Source organism: Ictidomys tridecemlineatus, unplaced genomic scaffold, assembly GCF_052094955.1.
Source record: "Ictidomys tridecemlineatus isolate mIctTri1 unplaced genomic scaffold, mIctTri1.hap1 Scaffold_40, whole genome shotgun sequence".
NCBI classification, from domain to species: Eukaryota; Metazoa; Chordata; class Mammalia; order Rodentia; family Sciuridae; genus Ictidomys; species Ictidomys tridecemlineatus.
Window position 1 is genome coordinate 813,429 of NW_027522604.1, and position 17,463 is coordinate 830,891.

The 17,463-nt window shown below is 40.5% G+C and overlaps 1 pseudogene; it reads right to left on the reverse strand.

The window, feature by feature from the left end:
- Window positions 1-15,805: 15,805 nt before the first annotated feature.
- On the reverse strand, window positions 15,806-16,231 carry LOC101970732 (Golgi apparatus membrane protein TVP23 homolog B pseudogene; annotated as a pseudogene).
- Window positions 16,232-17,463: the final 1,232 nt, after the last annotated feature.

Here is a 17,463-nt window from a genome sequence, read left to right on the forward strand (position 1 = left end):
AAAACTATACAAGGGGCTACTGATTTACACTGATTTTCTTGCAAGACCGCATACTTTTATAATGAAGGCAATGGGTCAAGATCAAATAGCAAAAGTATTATTGGAAACATTAGCATTTGAAAATGCAAATCCTGAATGTAAGCATATTTTGGGGCCATTAAAATGGCAAAATGCCTCATTGAGTGAATATGTGAAAGCTTGTGCTGGAGTGGGAGGAATTGAACATCAAAGTTTCTGTTTTTGCTTCAGCCATGGCTGAAGCCCTTAAACCAAATAAATCAGGAACTTGTTTGAATTGTGGATAAGCAAGTCATTTTAAAAGGGATTGTAAAAAAATAAATAAAAATAAATAAATAAATGAATTTTAAGATACTTTCAAATTACTGGCCGGTCATTTTTCTAGGACTCTTGCTTTTTCCTACATTCTGTATTTTTTGAGCTCATAATTTTGTTCCTACAGCCCTAAGTTAATGTTTTTCTGATCAGTTCTATTTTTGATCAACTGTGGAATATTTAAATATTGCAATGGAAATTTCACCTAAAATAGCTACAAGGCCTTTATTGTGTTATGTGTGCACATTTATATTATATGTTGTATGTCTGTTTGTGTGTATGTCCATATATTATGTACATGATATAAAGATTGATATATATGTAAAGAGCACTCATAAAAATTAAAAAAAAATGGATCCAAATATTTTTAATTCACTGATTTAAATGGTTCAATTTAAATTGGGTAAACAGATAAAAAATAAGATGTCTTTAACATGTTAATGACTGTTGTGCTTTGGTTCTAGGACTTTTCTTCAACAACAACAACAAAAAATGGCTAACACGGTTCATTATACTTGTCTAATGTTTTGATAAAATAAGTAAATTAATTAGACATAAGATTATGTGTTTATGAGTATTTGTTAAATATCTGATTGATTTAGAAGGTTAATATGCTAAATGTTAAATATACCATTAAATGCTTTTAACTCCTTAAATTACATTAGATAACATTATTAATAATTTTTAAGTTGGTAAATAATATAAATAAATAAATAAATATTTTTTTAATCATCTCTAATATTTAGACACTATATTTTCATAATGTGGTAAACAAATGTGATTAATTGTGTACTACAAATAACAAAATATCTCTTATTAAAATGGAGTAATTTGCCAAAATTCAAAAATTTACAAGAATGATTTCAAAGCGTAAATAAAGAAGGGGTTAAAAAAAAATTAAAAGGTTCTAGGTATGGATTTAATAAAAAAAATTGTGTTTTTGGAAGTGAGTAAATAAAAGAATTTAAGCAAGTGATAAAGAAGGTCTATGTATGTTGGCTATATAGTTTTAAGTAAGTGATAAAGAAGGTCTGTGTACATTGGCTATATATGTAAATTTTTGAACAAATAATCTTGAAAAAAATAAGGATTATACAAATATGGTTAAATAACAACTGTTATTTTGCAATATTCTATTATGTTATTTCTTTAAGAGCTAAACTTAATTGATATAAAAACATCAATAGTAATTATGGTACCATTACTCTTCTTTGTATATTAAATGTGTTCATATTTTCCAGGTATATAAGTCATTAAGATAAAAGCTTAAAAAAATTATATCAAGCTGGTGTTCTCCAAAAGGTTGCATGGTAATTTTAGGTTTATAAAAATAACATATTGGAGATTTATTTATATACTTTAGTGTTCTATAACTGGGCCTATTATCAATAAGATATATAAAGTTTTGTGTTACTTTTTACACTGAGGTACAATTTAAATGTATTTTTTAAGTTAATGAGAGCCTTATCTACATAAAGGTTAATATTGTAAAACACAAGAACATTTTTCTATTTTTTTTAAGAAAAACTAAAAGGGGCTGGGGATGTGGCTCAAGCGGTAGCGCACTCGCCTGGCATGTGTGCGGCCCAGGTTTGATCCTCAGCACCACATAGCAACAAAGATGTTGTGTCCGCCGAGAACTAAAAAATAAATATTAAAAATTTTCTCTCTCTCCCCTCTCTCACTCTCTCTTTAAAAAAAAAAAACTAAAAGCTTTTAGCCTTTCTTTATTTCATGTTTTAGATGTGTTATATTGTGTTAGTTTTTACTCAAATAAACTTAAACAATTATTTATATAAAATTTATATTATAATATTTAAAAAATAAAAATAAACTTTAAAACTACAACACTTTACTTAAATTTTTAAAGAGCCCTACTTACTTAAGATAAGACTCTATGTCCTATCTGACTACATGTAAAAATAACAACAAAAATAGTAGGCCAAATTTCAGTATATTTTACTCATATTAGGACATAGAATCATTAGTCTATCCACTCTTTAACAAGCTGTGAATTGTGAGTGCACATGTGTGAATGTATATAAAATCTGTTCAGTCATACCGCACATGTTAATAGCAAACCACAGCAGGAGCTTCTGTAGAAGGCAGGCACATCACCTCATTTAGCAGATAAGAAAACAAAACTTGAAGCAATCAATGACCTGCCCACTGTCACCCATGAGGATCAAGGCTGGTAAGTCACACATAGGAGGCTGGCCCCAGGTAGGTCACTCTTACAAGGCTAGCCCTGGCTAGGTTACTCCTATGAGGCTGGACCTGGGTAAGTTACTCCTATGAGGCTGGCCTTGGGTAGGTAGCAGCCTGCCCCTTCCTCAGTCTTTGCTTCTGCTCTCCTCTGAGGAAAACCAGTGCTCTGTCTTTTTTGCAATTTCAACAGTTTAACCACTGTTTTCTGCTTTGAAGTTAAAGAGAGTGTTTGGGCTTCAGTCAACAGGCCTCTGCCCTGGCACTTGGAGTCTGACATCAAACCAGCATGATTCTGTATCCTGTTCTCATTGCTTTTTTGTTGATCTAATGCCAAATTCTGATTTTTTAGACTTCGTACTACAGAAGCAATCTTTGTAATATGCCCTCTTCAATTAAAGCAAAATTGCTTTCACCAAGAATTTTTAGTTTTTGAAAATTTCAATGGTGGTGAAGAATTTAGTCCATTTTTTTTTGGACTAAATCACTAAGTTCCAGGAACTTTCACATGTATTTTATTATGACAACCTCCAATCCACCTGTCACTTACATATCATTGTTATTATCATTTCCCATTTATAAGTTCACAAACTTTACTACACCTAAGTCCAAGGTCAGGCTGCTAACCAAGTTAACATAGCTATAGCTCGTGCCACAGAGTCAAGCGTGGCTAGCAAGGGCCAGCTGAACATGGCAGTGGCACCCACAGCTCCTTCTGCCAGGTCCAGTGTGGCATCGAATGCTTGCCCTGTAGCCTTGTCATGGGCATTAGGCCTTTCCACCCTCCCTCTGGGATTGTCCTGTCAGATTCCAAAGGCTCTGCCATCCATCTGCCACTGTATAGAGCTGGTCTATTTTGTTTCCTCTTTGGTGACAGGAGAGAGATGACACTGAGGATTTATTTAAGTAAGAGTGAGTTCTCCTGTCTTCAGAGGCTTTCCCGCGACATGCGCTCACACTCACTTCTGGAGGAGGACCTCTGTCCACAGAGGCCACGACTGCACACACATGGGTCAGCAGAGGCAAGACACCTCTGCTTGTCCCCCCCACCTGGAATATGTGACAGCCTACACCTAGGATGCTGCAACCTGAAGCTAACAGGAAGTCTGTCTCTGTCATGTCAGAGAATCTCCTGCAGACGGGACAGCCAAAGTTATGAATACACTGCAAGAGAAATTAGGAAAAACACTCCACTCACAATAGCCTCAATAATAAACAAATAAACAAATAAAGTTCTTGGAAATTGACCTAACAAAAGAGGTAAAGGACATCTATAATGAAAAGTATAGAATACTAAAGAAAGAAATTGAAGAAAACCTCAAAAGTTGGAAAGATCTCCCATGATTTTGGATAGGCAGAATTAATATAGTCCAAATGGCCAAACTACCAAAACTGTTATACAGATTCAATGCAATTCGTATTAAAATCCCAATGGCATTCTTCATAGGACTAGAAAAAGTAATCATAAAATTCATTTGGAAACATAAGGGACCCAGAATAGCCAAAGCAATCCTTAGCAAAAAGAGTAAAGCAGAAGGCATCACAATACCAGACCTTAAACTATATTACAGAACAACAGTCACAAAAATGGCATGGTATTGGTACAAAAATAGACATGTAGACCAATGGTACAAAATAGAAGGCACAGAGACAAAAACCACATAAATATGGTTATTTCATACTAGACAAAAGCATACATTGGAGAAAAGATAGACTCTTCAATAAATGGTGCTGGGAAAACTGGAAATACATACATAGCTAAATGAAATTAAGCCTCTATCTTTCACCCTGCACAAAAATCAACTCAAAGTAGATTAAAGACTTACACACCAGAATAGATACCTTTCACCTAATAGAAGAAAAAGTAGGCCCAAATTTTCATGATGGTGGCTTAAGACCTGATTTCCTTAAGAAGACTCCCAAAGTGCAAGCAGTAAAATCAAGAATCAATAAATGGCATGGATTTAAACTAAAACACATCTTCTCAGTAAAGAAAACAATCAATAATGTAATGAGAGAGCCTATAGAATGGGAGGAAGTCTTTACTACATGCACCTCAGATAGAGCACTAATCTCCAGGATATATATAAAGAACTCAAAAACTTAACACCCTAAAAAGAAATAATCCAATCAATAAATTGGCTAAGGAATTAAAAAGACACTTCACAGAAGAAGAAATATAATCCATTAACAAACAAATGAAAAAGAAATGTAAATCAAAACTACTATAAGATTTCATCTCAATCAGATGGCAATTATTAAGAATACAAGCAATAATAAGTGTTGGCAGAGATGTGGGGGAAAGGACACACTCATACATTGCTGGTGGAACTGCAAATTGGGGCAACCACTATGGAAAGCAGTATGGAGATTCCTCAGAAAACTCAGAATGGAACCACCATTTGACCCAGCTATCCCATTCTCCATTTTATACCTTAAGGACTTAAAATCAGCATACCACAGTGATGTGGCCACATCAGTGTTTATTGCAGCTCAATTCACAATGGCTAAACAATGAAACCAACCTAGATGCCCTTCAACCAATGAATGGATAAAGAGAAGTGATACATTTAAATGATTGAAAATAATTCAGCCATAAAGAAGAATGAAATTATGGCATTTGCAGATAAATGGATGGAACTAGAGAATATCATGCTAAGGGAAATGAGCCAATTCCTCCAAAACAAAAGCTGAACATTATCTCTAATAAGCATATACTGATTCATAGTGGGGTGGGGAGGTAGGGAAGAATGAAGAAACTTTGGTTTGTGTAGAGGACTGTGAAGGAAGGTTATGACTGCAGGGATGGAAAGGACAGTAGAATGAGTCATACATAATTACCCTATGTACGTCTATGATTATTCAACTGGAGTGACTCTGCACCATGTACAACCAGAAGAAAGAGAAAGTGTGCTTCATTTGTGTACAATATGTCAATATGCCACATATAACTAATTTGAACAAATAAAATAAATAAATAGATGAGGTAGAACCACAAGGCAGGGTAGTACACACCTGAAATCCCAATGACTCTAGAGGCTGAGGGAGAAGAGCTCAAATTTGAGGCCAACCTCATCAATGTAGCAAGATCTTTTTTCAAAATAAAAAAAAATTAAAAAGAACTGGGGATGTAGCTCTGTGAAAAATATCCCTGGGTAAAATCCCCAGTTAAAAAAAAAGAAAGGTAGCAGAATACAACAGTCACTAATATGGCATTATGTAAAAATGTGGATGTGTAACCGATGTGATTCAGCAACTTATATTTGGGGTAAAAATGGGAGTTCATAACCCACTAGAATCAAATGTATGAAAGATGATCTGTCATGAGCTTTGTAATGTTTTCAACAACCAATTAAAAAAAGAAAGAAAAATATGTGGGGTCTTTAAGAGGTAATAAACGCAATCAGAGCTTCATCCTTGTGTAGGGCTGATCCATATGAGAGCTTTGTTTTTGCGCAGGGTTGATCCATTTTAGAGCTTTGTCCTTGTGCACGGTTGATCCATGCATATCCTGAACAGATTAATGAGTTTATTGGTTAACTTCAGAAGGGTTGATCCATCTATACCATGAGCAGATTAATGGACTTATGGGCTATCTTGAGAGTGAGGCTGCTATAGAAACCAGCTATCTGGAGAATCCCAGTCCCTTCCCTCACTATATGATGTACTGAGCCACCTCAGTATTCTGCCAGCAAAAAGGACATCAATAGATTCAGCCCTTTAATCTTGGACCAGAACTTTGAGCCAAATAAACTGCTTTTCTTTATAAAACAAACAAACAAACAACATTTCATCTGAAACATGAATAAAATATAAAGGCTAAGAGAGGTCTTAACTTCTTTTTGGTGGAAAAAATGGCAAAATCATATTCCACATTTTCAGCCTTTAAACAAACCAGGCTCTGCTTATTACTTTCCAAAAATACATTTAAATTCTTATCCCAGTATAAAGAGTAACACAAAATTTTATATATAACTTATTGATAACAGGTTACCCTTATCCAGTTATAAAACATTAAATATCATAAATAAATATCAATCAAATTTGTTATTTCTATATAAATCTGAAAGAAACTATTGCTACAGACAGTTTTAGTTTAGAGAACATCATCTTGATAAAGGGCTCTACCAAGTCTTACATTTTAAAAGGCTTGTATTCTGTTAGAACATGAATATATCCAAAATATGAAAAAGCTAGTAATGGTTAATGTCACAATTAACTGTTTAACTTTTAAAGTAAAATTTAGAATCCATAGTGTATAAAAATTATAATCACAGGTTTGCATGTTATCAGGACTAGCAAAAGTGAAAGAATAGCTTTCAATCTCTTAAACATTTAGGAAACACTGTTAATAATCAGAAACAGACATATTCAAAACAGATATAAGCCAGGTTTTTAAATGGCAGTGTGGCACTTTTATGTCAGATACAATGTAGGAAAGAGAACACTTATTGGTTACTACACTGCCCAGAGTCCTCAGGAGTGGCTAGTGAGAATGTAGCCAGCAGCTCCCAGGAGGCTCTGGGGCAAGAGATGCAAAGGTTATGATGGCCTGTGTTACCCAAAATCCTACAGGACCTGCAGTTCCTACATCCCTCTGCATTGAGGGCAGCATGGACCAAATGACAGACTGCATGACCAGAGCCCTAAGGGACCTGCAGCTTACAGAGACCTCTGCAGTGAGGTCTGTGTGGGCAGAATGACAAACTGTGCTTCTCATATCTCTTGGGTGTCTGCTGTTCCCAGGAGATTCTGGGTTGAGGGCTTCAAAGGCAGAACACCAGGCTCAATGCAGGGTATGTCCTCACTGCCTATAACTCACAGAAGTTTCTATGATGAGAGAATTAGTACCTAGACTCTCCAGGGTACCAGGGAAAGCATGGGTCTTCAGTTCTTGTGGTCCTCCCAGTAGGGCTGTGCAGGCAAAAACTAGACTACATTATCCAGAATCCTCATGAGCTGTACCTTCCTCTGTGGTGATCAAATCATTAGCCTACATTACCTACAATCCTCAGGGGCTATAGCTCCCAGAACCATCTGTGGTGAATGGGCAAAATATGGGACTATGTTACCCACAAATCTTAGTTCTAGCATCTCCCAGGATCCTCTGTGATGAGAATTGTAGGAAACAGAACTTAACTATATGACCCAGAATCATTTAGAGACATGTTGTCTGGGTGAGCATGTGGCCTGCAACTCCTAGAGGCCTCCACAGCAAAGGCTGTTCATGCTAAAGGTCAGATTACACTACCCATAATTCCTGGGGATACCCTGATGACGGTGAAGCCTACAGTCCAAGAACCCTCCACAGTGAGTTCTGCATTACCAAAGTAAGCATGTGGCTTGCATTTATCCTGGCCCTCACAGGAGGCACGCAGGCAAAACACTGGCTAACATTACCCAGAATCCTCAGGAAATTGCAGCCCCAAAAATAGTCTGTGGTGAGGGCTGCAGGGTAGAGAGCTGAACTACACTACTCAGAATTCTTTGAGATGTCCAGGTGCCTGTGTGGCCTGCCACTTGGAGGCCTCCACAGTGAGAGCTGTGTGGGCTAAAGGCAAGAATACACTACCAGAATCCCCCAGGGCCTGCAGCTCCCAGACACCTACCTCTTGAGGACTGCATGGGCAAGATTTGTATTGCACCACCCACACTCCTCAGGGGTGTCCAGGCAGGCTTGTGGTGTGCTGATACTGGGAGCCTTGATGGTGAGGTTTACTTAGGTAGGATGGTCTGCACTGCCCAGAATAATCAATAGCCTGCAGCTCTAGACCTCTGAGGTCAGAAATGCTTGAGCAAAGTGGACTACAATACACAGAATTCCTGGGGCCTCAGAGCTGTTAAAAGCAACTATAGTGTGGGCTGCACCAACCCAGCACCAGGCTACAATGTCCATGATCCTGGGGGTTCTGAAGCACCCAGATGCCTCTGTAGTGAAGGTTGCATGGGATATGAGGGGAATTCTGCTACTTGCAGTTCCCCATAGGTTTCTGGAGTGAGGGCTACATGGGAAGAACACAAGTCTCCACTGCTAGGGTCTTCCAGGGCACTTGAGATAGCATGTGGCACACAGCTCTGATGATCCTGCCTGGTGAGGGCTGTGTGGGCAGAACACCAAATTAGACTGTCAAGAATCTCTGGGAATAACTGCAACTCCCAGAGGCATTCATGGTGAGAGCTGGGAAACAAGGAAAGATAATTCAATCTAGAATGCCCCAGGACAAGGGGTGAACCCTGCAGCTCCCAGAGGCTGCTGGGGGGTCGTGTGAGCTCAGGGTCCCACAACCTTGAAAGCAGTCAACATGGGCTGGGATTTCACTGCTTTTCTTAAAACCCATGACGTTAAAATTCGGCAGTCCTTGGCTACATCACTCAGTCAGTCAGTCACTTGTCTACACTTCGCAGAGGCCTCTGTGTTGACCTGCTTTTGGCCTTCTGCCCTTGGGCACAAGAGTGAAGTGTCCAGGGTCTCCCTGCAGGTGCTCATGTCTGTGCCTCTGCCTGCCTGGCCCCTGGCTACACCAGTGCATGGCCTGGTTGAGCCCAGGGACCCGGGTCTCAGTCTCTTGGCCTCCCTTTTGTCTTCTCCTGAGATTCCACTTCGGGTGATGGCACAAATAAACACAGCCAAACATAGTTAAAGAAGTGGGAATAGATCCTATTCAGTAATAGCTGAGGATACAGAAAGGCGCTGAGAGAAATAAGAAAAACTAGCCACCCTACTACCACTGCAGGTTAGCAGAAGCCTGCACTAGGCGTGGCCATTAGGGAGTGGTGCCTGTGTGCATGAGCAGAGTCTGGAACTGGGCATGGCCATCAGGGAATGGTGCCCCTGTGTATGAGCCGATTCTCATACTGGGCGGAGAAGCAGGGGACAGTGGCTCACATTCCATCTTTGTCCTTCCTTCTCCCGGGTGAGGACTAGAGCTCTTAGGAAAAACTGCGAGCATGCTGGGTCAACCACCAGGGAGCGACAGACCGGCCTCCAGGATACACACAGCTTGAGGGTACTATGGGTCATGTGTGTGGGGATGTGGAGCTCCTCCTCAGACCTGCTTTGGCTCTGAGGAGGTCCTCCTAGCTCGAGGCCACTGGGTCCTCCATGTGTGTCAGGTCTCAGGAGATACTCCCAGGTCGGGGACACTGGGTCCTCCATGTGCCTCATGTCTGAGGAGGCCCTCCCAGCTTGGGGACGCTGGGTCCTCCTTGTGCCTGGGGTCTGAGGAGATAATCCCAGCTCAGAAACACTGGGTCCTCTGTGTGCCTCATGTCTGAGGAGGTCGCCACAGCTCGGGGACCCTGGGTCCTCCGTGTGGGGCTCGGGTCTGAGGAGGCCCTCCCAGCTCCTCTGGGACCCTAGGTCCTGGGTGTGCCTCGGGTCTGAGAAGGCCCTCCCAGCTCGAGGCCGCTGGGTCCTCTGTGTGCCTCATGTCTGAGGAGGCCCTCCCAGCTCAGGGACCGTGGGTCCTCCGTGTGCCTCATGTCTGAGGAGGCCCTCCCAGCTCCGGGACCCTGAGTCCTCTGTGTGCCTCGGGTCTGAGGAGGTCCTCCCAGCACGGGTACCCTGGGTCCTCCGTGTGCCTCATGTCTGAGGAGGCCCTCACTGTTCGGGGACCCTGGGTCCTCCGTGCGTGTCAGGTCTGAGGAGATCCTCCCAGCTCCGAGACCCTGGGTCCTGGGTGTGCCTCGGGTCTAAGGAGTTCCTCCCAGCTTGGGGACCCAGGGTCCTCTGTGTGCCTTGGGTCTGAGGAGGTACTCCAAGCTCCGGGACCCTGGGTCCTTGGTGTGCCTGGTGTCTGAGAAGGTCCTCCCAGCCCAGGGACCCTGGGTCCTCCGCCTAGTATGGCCTAGAGCATTTTTATGCATTATCATGTTTCTAATTTCTTTTTTTCACTTCAATACATATTTATTCAACTAAAACAAAACATCTTTAAACATATTTTAACAATGTACAAATACATTCACAATATAATCTGCTGATTAAAAGACTCCAACAAAGTTTTCAGTATCTCAACAGAATTTACAACTGCCTACAATAATTTGTAGATTGGTTTAGTTTACAGCAGAGTCTGGCACTGGGCATGGCCATCAGGAAATGGTGCCCTGTGTATGAGCAGAGTCTCACACTGGGCGGGGTAGCAGGGGACAGTGGGTCACGTTCCATCTTTGCCCTTCCTTCTTCAGGGTGAGGACTAGAGCTCTTGTCTCAGGAAAAATTGCGAGCATGCTGGGTCAACCACCAGGGAGTGACAAACCGGCCTCCAGGATACACACAGCTTGAGGGTACTATGGGTCATGTGTGTGGGGATGTGGAGCTCCTCCTCAGACCTGCTTCAGCTCTGAGGAGGTCCTCCTAGCTCGAGGCCGCTGGGTCCTCCATGTGTGTCAGGGCTGAGGAGATACTCCCAGATGGGGACCCTAGGTCCTCCGTGTGTGCCTCGGGTCTTAGGAGATACTCCCAGGTCGGGATGCTGGGTCCTCCATGTGCCTCATGTCTGAGGAGGCCGTCCCAGCTCGGGGACGCTGGGTCCTCCTTGTGCCTGTGGTCTGAGGAGATACTCCCAGCTCAGGGACACTGGGTCCTCCGTGTGCCTCATGTCTGAGGAGGCCTTCCTAGCTCCTCTGGGACCCTAGGTCCTGGGTGTGTGTCGGATCTGAGAAGGCCCTCCCAGCTCGAGGCTGCTGAGTCCTCTGTGTGCCTCGGGTCTGAGGAGGTCCTCCCAGCTTGGGGACCCTGGGTCCTTCATGTGCCTGGAGTCTGAGGAGATACTCCCAGCTCAGGGACGCTAGGTCCTTCATCTACATCAAGTCTGAGGAGGTCGTCACAGCGCGGGGACCCTGGGTCCTCCGTGTGCCTCGTGTCTGAGGAGGCCCTCCCAGTTCAGGGACCCTGGGTCCTCCGTGTGTGTCAGGTCTGAGTAGGTCCTCCCAGCTCAGGGACCCTGGGTTCTTCGTGTGCATGGGGTCTGAGTAGGTCCTCCCAGGTCCGGGACCCTGTGTCCTGGCTGTGCCTTGGGTCTGAAGAGATCCCCCAGCTGCCGGACCCTGGATCCTTTGTGTGCCTGGGGTCTGAGGAGATACACCCAGCTCGGAGACGCTGAGTCATCTGTGTGTCTGGGGTCTGAGGAGTTCCTCCCAGCTCCGGGACCCTGGGTCCTTGGTGTGCCTGGTTTCTGAGAAGGTCCTCCCAGCCCAGGGACCCTGGGTCCTCCTTGCACCTTGGATCTGAGGAGATATTCCCAGCTTGGATACACTGGGTCCTCAGTGTGCCTGGGATCTGAGGAGATAATCCCAGCTCAGGGAACCTGGGTATGCCATGTACCTGGAGTCTCCCAGCTCAGGGACCCTGGGTCCTCCATGTGCCTCCTGTCTGAAGCAATACTCCACCAGCTAGGCACCATAGGTTCTCTGAGCACCTCTGGTCTGAGGAGGTAACTCCTAACTTGGGTACCCTGGTGGGTCATATGTATGGGATGGAGAGTTGCCTTCTCAGCAGACTCAAGCATACTCCCACCTTGGAGACAATGTGGTTCATGTGTATGGGGACTTGGAGCTTTCTCTTAGAGCAGACTCAGGAATACTCCCAACTTGGGGACACTTTGTATTGTGTCTACAGGGACTTTAGGGTCCCTTCTCTTTAGCCTCAGTGAGACTCACAGCTTGGGGACACTATGGAACAAGGCTATAACTCCTTTCTAAGACCAGCTGTGGGTCAAGGCTATTGGGACACCTAGAGCTCCATTCTTTTCAGACCATCCTCAGGCAGATAACTGACTTGCAGACACTGTGGGTCACGTGTGTAGGGTCATCCAGAGCTCCCTTCTCCTCACTGCAACCTCAGAGGGATGCCTCGCTTGGGGACACTTAGTCATATCTACAGGGATGCTCTTCTCAGACTAGCCTTAGAGAGATCCTGGCTTGAGGATTCTGTGGGTCATGTCTATAGGCATGCCTAGAGCAGCCTCAGAGAGATCTTCCAGAAACTTCTGGATAAATAGGTGGCAGGTGAGGAAAAGGGAAGTGTGAAGAGAAAGCAGATTCACTCCCTGCACCCATTTGAGAGCTGAGGAGGGAGGCTTACTCTCCTTCATTATTTCAGCAAGGTTTACTTTGGGGAAATATCCCTTCAAGAGGCTCTGATTACTTGTCATCAAAACACAGCTACTTGGATGATTTCTGGCACAGGGGGAGGAGGAATTGTTCTAACTGCTTATTTTTACTGTGTTAAAGCAGGAAAAATATTAAAAAATGGAAAAGTAGATGTATGAAACTCACAAGGTTATTTAAGTTTAAATATGTTATTTCTAATAAGCCAGAATTTGTGAAAAAATAGTTCATGGATTTTATGGAACTAAATTAATCAAAATTTTGATTAAGAATACATTTTGTTTTTGATTGAGCAAGTCAGTTTATTTGGCAGTGCATTTGTAATGGTATACTCTGTTGACATTCTACATCTGCTGAAATATCTTGACTATATAATGCTTTGGTATTATACCACAAAGTTAATTGAGGAAATTAATTTTAATTAATTGAAGTATTTATTTTAAGTAATGATTTCATTCTTTCCTCCTAGATCATGAACATTTTAAGTAAATCCAGAATTTGTTAAAAGTCAGTTAACACTCAACCGTGGACCCCTAAGTTCCTTGGTTTTGTCCCAATGGGAGATCTGTAAGCATCATTTTAAACTTTTTAAGCTGATTGATCATTCATAGTTTTCTTACTTTAGTCTTTTATTAATGTGTTTTTTTTTAACTAGGAAATTACCCATTCCCTCTAGGTTTCCAATTTTATGTAGTAGGTTTCTGCAGTTTGATTTTTAATTTCTTCTCTAACTTTGAACTTCTGCTATTTTTATCAACAATATTTTTAAATATACTTTTTAGTTTACCTTATTTTAATTGAATTATCTTGTTTGACAGTTCTCATTCTCTCAAAAAGTTTTAATTATCTTTTTCTTATTAAGGTCTTTGGGACAGTGTGTGTAACTTGGTGGCAGAGAACTTGCTTAACATGTGAGAGTCCCTGGGTTCCATTTCAGCACCACACATAGACAATATGTCTTTGACAGGACCCAAGTGTCAGGGGAATTGTTCAAAATATTATGTATTTACACACACACACACAGATCTTTTCCAAATTGGGTTGAAATTATTCTAAGAAAATTTGCTAATCAATTTTATAGAAAGAAAGAGGATGGTGATATTTTAAAATTTCAGCTATTGATATTACATGATATTCCAGCTTAAAACCACTGAAATAATTACAGTGTTTAAGAGAAAAGTCAATAGATTCTTTTAAAAAAACAGATACATTTACCAAAAATAGACTTTTTTAAACAGACATTTTCTACTTTTTCAAATTTAGAAAGCATATTAGAATATCTTATTATTAAAGTCTTACATTCATCAAGTAGTTAGTTTCTCTTACTCCTTGCAAGCAAGGGAATTGACCTTCTAATAAGCATGCTTTATATATTGTCAGAAGTTCTTTTTGGAGAACTCTATTAATGTGTCTCATATATTCATAATATCATTTAAAAGCATACCAGTGACCTTTTGATTTCATCAATTTTAATTTCTTTTGAAATAATGTGTGTATATATTAGTACTTACTAAATATTACTTTGTGTAGGAAATGGCCTGATTTCATTTTATATAAATGCTGGTGCTCTATGTGCTTCAAAGGTAGTTTTTAGAATAGAGTTGAGTATAACTCATATTTTGAAATCATTAAAAAAGTACATACACTTTTTACCATATTTTAAAAAGTAATATAAGTGGAGATTAGACATGTTAATATCATGAGCTGAAAAAAATTAAATATAGTTGAATTATTTTGGGGTGTTCAACATAATAGTTCCCACCCTCTTCTATAAATTCCCCATTTATCTCATATTATATGCTTGGTTTGGAGTTATTCTTTTAAATTTATTTATGGTGATGAGAATTAAGCTGATAACCTTGACTATGTTAGGCAAGCAATGAATTTTAGCCCTTTTAAAATATTATGTTGAGACGGGATTTTGCTAAGTTCCTGAAGTATTGAGGCTGGCTTCAAAATTTGTGATCCTCCTGCTTCAGTCTCCAAAATAGCTGTGATTACAGTTCAAAGTGCCTAGTATGGCCTAGAGCATTTTTATGCATTATCATGTTTCTAATTTTTTTTTCACTCCAATACACATTTATTCAACTAAAACGAAACATCTTTAAACATATTTTAACAATGCACAAATACATTCACAATATAATCTACTGATTAAAAGACTCCAACAAAGTTTCCAGTATCTCAACAGAATTTACAACTGCCTACAATAATTTGTAGATTGGTTTAGTTTACACTTAAATATATTGCCTTGTTTAAGAAAAATTATTAATACAAATGTATGATTTACAATATCCCCATTATAGCAAGAAAAAATAGATTCATAAAATGTATTTAGGCATTTATTATGCCAAGTATTTAAATGATTATTTTTACTATGATATAAGAATAATATTCATTTAGTACTAAAAGATTGTATTAGTCCAGAGACCACTGAAGAGTTTCCAGGAAGTTCTAAAATAAAATATGACTATCCTTTCTATGAAATAAATAGAACAGCAGCAATCCCTGGGTATCCCTTAAACATAAACTATAAAGATTCCATTTATTAGTTAAGCCTTAAGTATAAAAATAAAAGAAAATTTTAAAAACTAGTTAACACTACCAGCCTGAATTTGTTTTTCACTTGTGCATGTCTAACATAAGCAATTTCAACATGATGTATATATTTAAAATTAACATTTTTTCTAACTTTTTAACTCATACACAAGCCAAGTGTTTACTCTTAATCATGGAATCAACTTATTTCTGAAAATAACCTATAGAAATAGTATGTAAACACACATACCTTTGAGATAGATTAAGAACATCCTATATTCTATGGATCAAAATGCAAATATCTCTGTAACATATGTAAACTAACACATTAATTTGGGATATACAGATACATTACTGTATGCATACATATGTACACCATAAAATAATTTCTGACAATGTTCTTAATAATATCATAATTCCCAGCCTCAACTACTAGACAAAAAAAATTAAAACTTTGTTTAAAAAAAGAAAACAGTCTTTATAGTAACTTTGCAAGTGAAAACAAAACAAACAAACAAAAATCAATGCTCCTTTTTACCCTGGACTTAGCTCTAAACAATTCATAATCAAGAATCTCTTCAGCCATTCCCCAATATCACAGAAAATATAATTTTCTCTCTATTTAAGAAGTCTGTTCATTTCTGGTGTTTTGTCTTAAAAACTGCATTCCAAGATACCAGGTAGCCATGCTGGTTAAATTATTCCGGCTGCCCACTTGCACCTAATGTAACCATACAGGTTGGCACCCTGTAGCACCACACTCATGATAACCATGCCAACCATTTTACTCTGAGGGAGAAGAGAGCACTAAAGGCAAATATCACCCACAGCACTGGACAGGCAATTAGTCCTAACCAAAAGATTCTTTATTCAACTTTTGAAACAGTTTTATTCTCCTGAGGAGATGCCTTCCTGGACTCAAACACCCAATGACTCTTTCCATCCTCATCAATATGATTCCACCACCCAAGGCCTACCATCAGTCTCTACCTGTGGCCTTCTTCACTGCCCAAAAGTCACGTGACAACAACAAGATAATTGTCACCATACAAGCAATAAAGCTGCTGCTGAGCAATTCACAGAGAAGATAGACTATAATGGCACAGACTCAGAAGAACAAATGGAAAAATGATGCTGCTGGATGTTGGATTTTAGATTTTCTTGGTCTATTAGTTGTCTCTTCTTCTGCATCAAACAATGAAACATCTTCAGTGTCATCATTGCTGTCCTGAGTGCAAGGCTCTGCCAGCGTCTCCTATTCCTACATGATTGCAGGGTACCCCTACAGGGCAGGTCACAAGGGAGCTGAAGAGGTGCCCGGAGGCTGCACCCCTTTCACTTCCTCGCGTGCATGATGTGCAAGATGGGCCGAGGAAAAAGAACACCTGCACCCCACCCACCACACAGAGCATTTCTACAGCCCAACATCGGATCCGCCCAGCGCTGGGCGTTGGTTGAGGATGGGCTTCTCCTCTCCACACCCCCAAGCTTTCCGAGCTCGGGGATTCCAGGGTCACTCCTCCTATGAGGGCCTCGGAGCACCCAGATCACCTCCACAACAACTACCCTTGGTCCTCCATCCTTTCCGCCCACTCAGCTCTTCCTCAAGACAGACAGCCAGAGGGGACACAACACAACCACCCCTGTGTCTGGCTCACTCCACAAACCCTGCAGGAGGGACCCTTCCACCCGACAAGCCTAGGCCACCTGCTCTCTGTGCCCACAGCCCCTCACCTCATGTTTCTAATTTCTTAATAATTTTCTTATCTATATTATAGCCATTTTCTCCTTCTAAATGGTCATCAAAGTCTTTCTTATTGTTCTGAGAGGATATTTAATGTGAATATACTTTATGATGTGACACATCTGCTCACAATAGGCTATTTCTATTGTAAGAGTATTTTGATTCTGATATTTTGATAGTATAATGTGAATTTACTTTATGATATGACACATCTGGTCACAATAGGCTATTTCTATTGTAAGAGTATTTTGATTCTTAACTGTTTTTCAGGCTTAACATTTTCCTAAGAGTGGTGATTGTTCACTTTCTATTTGATTACAAAAATAAGGCACTGATTAAAAAAAAATTGTGGTGCTAGGGATCAAACCCAGGGCCTCCTGAATTCTGGATAAGGTATGCCACCACTGAGCTACATCCCAGCCCCATAGATTCTTTGTTTTTATTAGCTTTATGACTAGCTATATCAATGAGAAACTTACATAGAAATTCAACTACATTTCAAAACATTCAAGAGTTTGGGCATCCAATATTTGTAT